Here is a 6,149-nt window from a genome sequence, read left to right on the forward strand (position 1 = left end):
GAATCCCGTGCCCACCTGGCCAGAATCCTTTGTCCCGCGGAACAGGGACCCCGCGAGAAATCCCGGTCTGCGGCAATTCTGGTTATGGATTTGCCTTTCCTGCATGAAATGCTTCTGCCCAAACCACCATCCCTGGACTCACAGAATGTCTTATCTATCATCACGGTATTCCACACAGTATTGCTTCTGACCAAGGAACTCACTTCATAGCCAGAGAAGTGCAACAGTGGACCCACAATCATGGAATCCACTGGTCTTACCATGTTCCCCACCATCCTGAAGCAGCTGGTCTGATAGAAAGATGGAATGGCCCTTTGAAGATTCAGTTACAGCACCAATTAGATGGCAGCAGCATAGAGGGCTGGGGCAGAGTTCTTCAGAAGGCAGTATATGCTTTGAATCAGCATCTGATATATGGTACAGTTTCTCCCATAGCCAGGATCCATGGGTCCAGGAATCAAGGGGTGGAAAAGAAACTAGTTGCACTCACTATCACTCCTAGTGACCCTCTAGGAAAATTTTTGCTTCCTGTCCCCACAAGTCTAGGTTCTGCTGGCCTAGGAGTTTTGGTTCCAGAGAGGGGAGTGCCCCTACCGGGAGCCACAACAAGCATTCCATTGAACTGCAAGCTCAGACTTCCTTCCCTGGTCATTTTAGGCTTCTAATGCCCTTAAACCAACAGGCTAAGAAAGGAATAATAGTGTTAGGAGGGGTGACAGATCCAGGTTACCATGGAGAAATCGGATTGCCTCTTCACAATGGAGGAAAGCAGGATTATGTCTGGAGTGCAGGAGATCCCTTAGGGCATCTCTTAGTACTACCATATCCTGTGATTAAAGTCAATGGGAAATTACAACAGCCTAATCCAAGCAGGATGGCAAAGGACGCAGACCCATCAGGAATGAAGGTATAGGTCACTCCTCCAGGAAAAGAGCCAAGACCAGCTGAGGTGCTTGCTGAGGGAGAAGGAAATACAGAATGAGTACTAGAGGAAGGTAATTGTAAATATCAGCTAAGGCCACATAACCAGTTACAGAAACAAGGATTATAAAGTAATAAGAATGCTTCTGTTTTATTGTAAGAACACATTTGTTGGGCTGGCGAGATGGCTCAGCGGGTAAGAGCACTGACTGCTCTTCCCAAGGTCCTGAGTTCAGATCCTAGCAACCCCATGGTGGCTCACAACCACTCGTAATGAGACCGGACGCCCTCTTCTGGTGCATCTGAAGACAGCTACAGTGAATTACGCTGGAGCCAGAGCTCAATTCCCAGCAGCCACAGGATGGCTCACAGCCATCTGTACAGCTACAGTGTACTCATACACATAAAATAAATAAATAAATCTTTTTAAAAAAAGAACACATTTGTCTTTCACTTTCTTTAATATCGATTTGTATTTAAGGTGAGATACTAAAAGAATGTTCCCAAGGGACATTGCCCCCTTGTAAATTTACAAATTTGTTTGTGATTGTACAAAGGATATATCATGTTAGGTGTATTCATGACCTTGTTATTGTTTCATGTGGACATGAGATATTATTTGTGTCAAGTTGACAAGGGGTGACTTGTAGTGGCTCTTCCCGGTTGTCAACTTGACTATATCTGGAATGAACTACAATCCAGAATTGGAAGGCTCATCTGTGATCCTGAGCTTGAGGCTGGGAGATACAAGTTTCTGACCTGGATCTTGAGGCATAGTGGCTATGAATCCCAACAGACTCAGGCAAGGAGATCTCTGAGTTCAAGGTCATCTAGGACAAAGCAAGTCTCAGATCCAGGCGTGGTGGTACACACCTTTAATCTGGGCCACACCTCCTGCTGGAAACCTACATAAGGACATTGGAAGAAGGAAGATTCTCTCTTCTTCGCTTATGTGCCTTGTGGGAATGAGTTTTTTTAGTAGTTTTTTTTTTTTATGTCTGTTTGTCTATGTGAGTTTATGCGCACCACCTGCATGCAGAGACTGTGGATGTCAGAAAAGGATGTTAGATGTAATGTAGATGATTTGTATGTGCTTGGCCTAGGGAGTGGCACTATTAGGAGGGGTGGCCTTGTTGAAGTAGGCATGGCCTTGTTGGAGTAGGTGTGTCATTGTGGGGGAAGGCTCTAACACCCTTGTCCTAGGTGCCTGGAGGTCAGTCTTCTCCTAGCAGCCTTCAGATGAAGATGTAGAACTCTCAGCTCCTCCTGCATCATGCCTCCCTGGATGCTGCCATGCTCCCACCTTGATGATAATCAACTGAACCTCTGAACCTGCAAGTCAGACCCAATTAAATGTTGTCTAAAAGTTGCCTTGGTCCTGGTATCTGTTCACAGCAGAAAACCCTAACTAAGACAGTAATAAAATGTAATAAAAAAAATTAGAAACAAGACAAAACCACTTAAAATTAACTTCCTAAGAACATTACCAAGATGTCAAAACCTGATAAGGGGCTTCAGAGAACTGACACTAAAGATGGTTATGAGTCACCAGGTCAGGTCTGGGAACTAAACCTGGGTCCTTTGTGAGAACAATAAGCATTTTTAATCACTAAGCCACCTCTTTACCCCCATCATCACTCAATCTCTAATGGAGAATGAGTCTTTCTTTGCTTGCAGCCACATCACAAGCCATTAACTGAGGAAGGCCATGCCCTGGTTGGCAAAGGGTGGGGCCAGCTCCCCTATCCATTGCAGCCCCCCACAGGCTGTTCTATGCATTAACACTTGCATTTCAGAGAGTAGTATTGCACTACCCGAACACCACAGTACTGTTTATGCAAAGCTGATAATGGATAAATATATGGGCTCTTTCTATTTTCTGGTGGTTCTGAACAAAAGTTTTCACGTAAATGTAAGTTTTAATGGCTCCAGGTAAATATACAGGAGAGGAATTGCTGGGTCATCATGTAGATAGCTCTCTATGCTTGTTAGAATGCACCAAATTGCATTTCATCCCAGCTGAACTATGCTACATTGCCAGCAGCCAACTGGGAAGTTCATTTTCAGTGTGATTATCTTATACATCATTTGCTAGGATTATACTCGGGAATGACATATTAGTAGGACCTATCATAAGTCAAATTTAATTTTAAATTTTAGTTTCCAATTGCCCCATTGTCAATAAGTACAAATCCAATGTGTGTGTGTGTGTGTGTGTGTGTGTGTGTGTGTGTGTGTGTGTCAGCGTTGGGTTTAGAATCACATAAGAGGCTAAGAAGACTACTGAAATACAGATTCCATCTGTATTTCCAGATGGAATAGTGGAATAGCAGGGGGAGGCCTACCCTGAATCGGAGCTCTGCCATCCCCATGGGATGGGGAATAGACAGAATAAAAGGAGCAACAGAATAAAGTTGGCATTCTCCTCTCTGATTCCTGGTCAGTCGTGATGCCCTCACGCTCCTGCTGCTGTACTGCTCTCTCTGTGAGAGTGTGGAGCAAGGCCTCATAGATGGAACACGATTAAAACTGTGAGTCAAAGGAAATCCTTGTTTCTTTCAGGTATTTGGTCCTTGCTGTTCCCAGATGTAAATGATAATTTCACACAATGTAACAAAGTAACTGATACAATTCCACATCCCAGTGTTGGAGGAGGGTTTACGTTTGTTTTTTTTTTTTTTTTTTTTTTTTTTGTACCTCTGGCTAAAACCTTGGGACTGTTTTGTGATGTTGAACTCAGGACTTTGTGCATGATCTCCAGTCCCTATCATTGGGGTTTTCTATGTGGATGGTCATGTTATCTGTGAATAGCAACAACTTCATCCTTTCAAACCTGCATGCAACGTATTTTCCTGACTTTGAGATATAGGAGTTCCTTAATATGGAGAAAGCAAGTGGGGCTGGCAAGCTGGCTCAGCAGGTAAGAGCACTGACTGCTCTTCTGAAGGTCCTGAGTTCAAATCCCTGCAACCACATGGTGGCTCACAACCACTTGTAATGAGATCTGATGCCCTCTTCTGGTGTACTTATTTAAAATAATAAATAAATCTTTGGGCCAGAGCAAGCAGGGACCGAGCGAGTGGGATTGACTGGAGTGAACAAAGGTCCTAAATTCAATTCCCAATGAGGCTCACAACCATCTGTACAGCTATAGTGTACTCATATATATAAAATAAATAAAACTTTTTTGTTTGTTTGTTTTTGGCTTTTCGAGACAGGGTTTCTCTGTATATCCCTGGCTGTCCTGGAACTCACTCTGTAGACCAGGCCGGCCTTGAACTCAGAAATCCGCCTGCCTCTGTGTCCCTCAAGTGCTGGGATCAAAGGCGTGCACCACCACTGCCCATCCCTCCCCCTTTTTTTAAAAGAGAAAGCAAGCAGTGAGATTAGACACATCTTGCCTTATTCTCCTGGGACTAGCACTTCGACTCTGTCAGCTTGTATTTGATTGAGGCTTCTTCTGTCATAAATAATTGACTTCCATCTAATGATCATGTTACTGCCCTCCTTGATTTGTAGTTTAGTTTCTTCATATTGTTCTTATCAGAGTTTTTTTTCCATAAGATTTATTTATATTAGTTTTTAATTATGTATACATGTGTGGATATGGTCACATGAGGGCAGTATCTGCAGAGGCCAAAAGAGGGTGTCAGATTGCCTAGAACTAGAGATATAGAAAATTTTAATTACATTTCTTTCTTTTCCCATGCAAACAAACATGCCCTGGCCTGAGTGTAGAGGTGAGAGGACAACCTGTGGGTGTCAGCTCTCTCTTTCCATCATGTGGTCTCAGGGACTGAACTCAGGTAATTAAGTTTGGCATTAAGTGTGTTTACATACTCAGCAGTCTCTCTGACCCTTTGTTCTTATTCCTAAAATGGTCATATACTGTTGTTATTGCTATATTTTCATATTAGCTCAAGTTTATCAATGAATTCATCTCAGTCTGGAATTCATTTTTTTTCAGAAGTATTAACTATGAATCCTATTTTTCTGATAATGACAGTACACTTGATATTAGTCAAAAGGCTAAGAGGTCATAGTTTACAGCCAGCACTATTGACATTGCTCATTGGTATTGGGGAAGTTCTAGTAATTCTTTGCTTTTTGTTTGTTTTTTACAAATTTGTTCCATCTCATCTAATTGCTGGATTTATATGAGTATAGTATTCCTCTATCAGCTTTAAACTGAACAAAAATGAAAACATAACACATTAAATCTTTTGGAATGGGTTAAGCAAGCACTGAGGATGAAAGCATCCTGTCAAACTGTATCAGAGAAAAGGGAGAGTCGCTTCTTTCAGTGGTCTCCCTCCATCACCTGAGCATCGACTTTGGCCTGCTCTACCATTCCTGGTTTTCCTTTCTGTTTTACACAGAAACATAAGAACTAATTGCTTCAATGGACCACACACGCTAACATGTTCAAACAGGAATGGGAACTGCAGAGGGGTCCTGTTGTTTCCAGGGACCAGGCTTTCATGCTCTCACCTTCAGAGTCTCAGAATAGACAAGGGACATTTCCAGTTAGGACAAGAAGCCCTTCGCCTTGCACAGCTAGAGTAGGAGCAGCACAGCAGGTGCTTGGCTCTCTGGAGCAGAGGTCAGTTAGCCAAGGAGCTTTTCTCTTTCCAGCAGGCTCTTTAACAAGTAATTCTGTTACCCATAAGCCTTTGCATTAGGGAAAAGAAATGATGGTTTCACAGTCTGCCAATAGTAGGAGGTGGGGTATTGCTCACTTGTTCTGATTCTATTTAGAATGTAACTAATAATACTTTGAACACTCCTCCATCTTTAGGCACTGTTTCTTTTTTTGTTTGTTTGTTTCAAAGTTAGGGACAGCTGGAGTTGGGGGACTGCTCAGTAGGTAAAGTGCAGACCATACAAGCATGAGGACCTGAGTTGGGATCCCTGGCAACCATGTAAGAAGCCAGATGTGGTGATGCTCACCTATAGTCTCAGTGCTAGCAGGGCGGAGAAGCAGACCCCTGGAGTTCAGTGGCCAGCTAGCCTTGCTGAATCCAAGGGTTCCAGGTTCAGTTAGAGAACCTCTTTCAAAAACTATGGTGAATGACCTTGGAAGCCACCCAAGGTGACCTCCTGGCCCCCATCCCAGGATGCACAGTCACATGTTCAGATGCACTCATCTACCTTCCCCTCCAAAGTCAGAGAAAGCTGGGGTCAAACTATGGATCATGGTTCTTTAAAATGTCCTTTGAAATCAAGAA

Source organism: Mastomys coucha, unplaced genomic scaffold (assembly GCF_008632895.1).
Source record: "Mastomys coucha isolate ucsf_1 unplaced genomic scaffold, UCSF_Mcou_1 pScaffold13, whole genome shotgun sequence".
Classification (NCBI taxonomy): domain Eukaryota; kingdom Metazoa; phylum Chordata; class Mammalia; order Rodentia; family Muridae; genus Mastomys; species Mastomys coucha.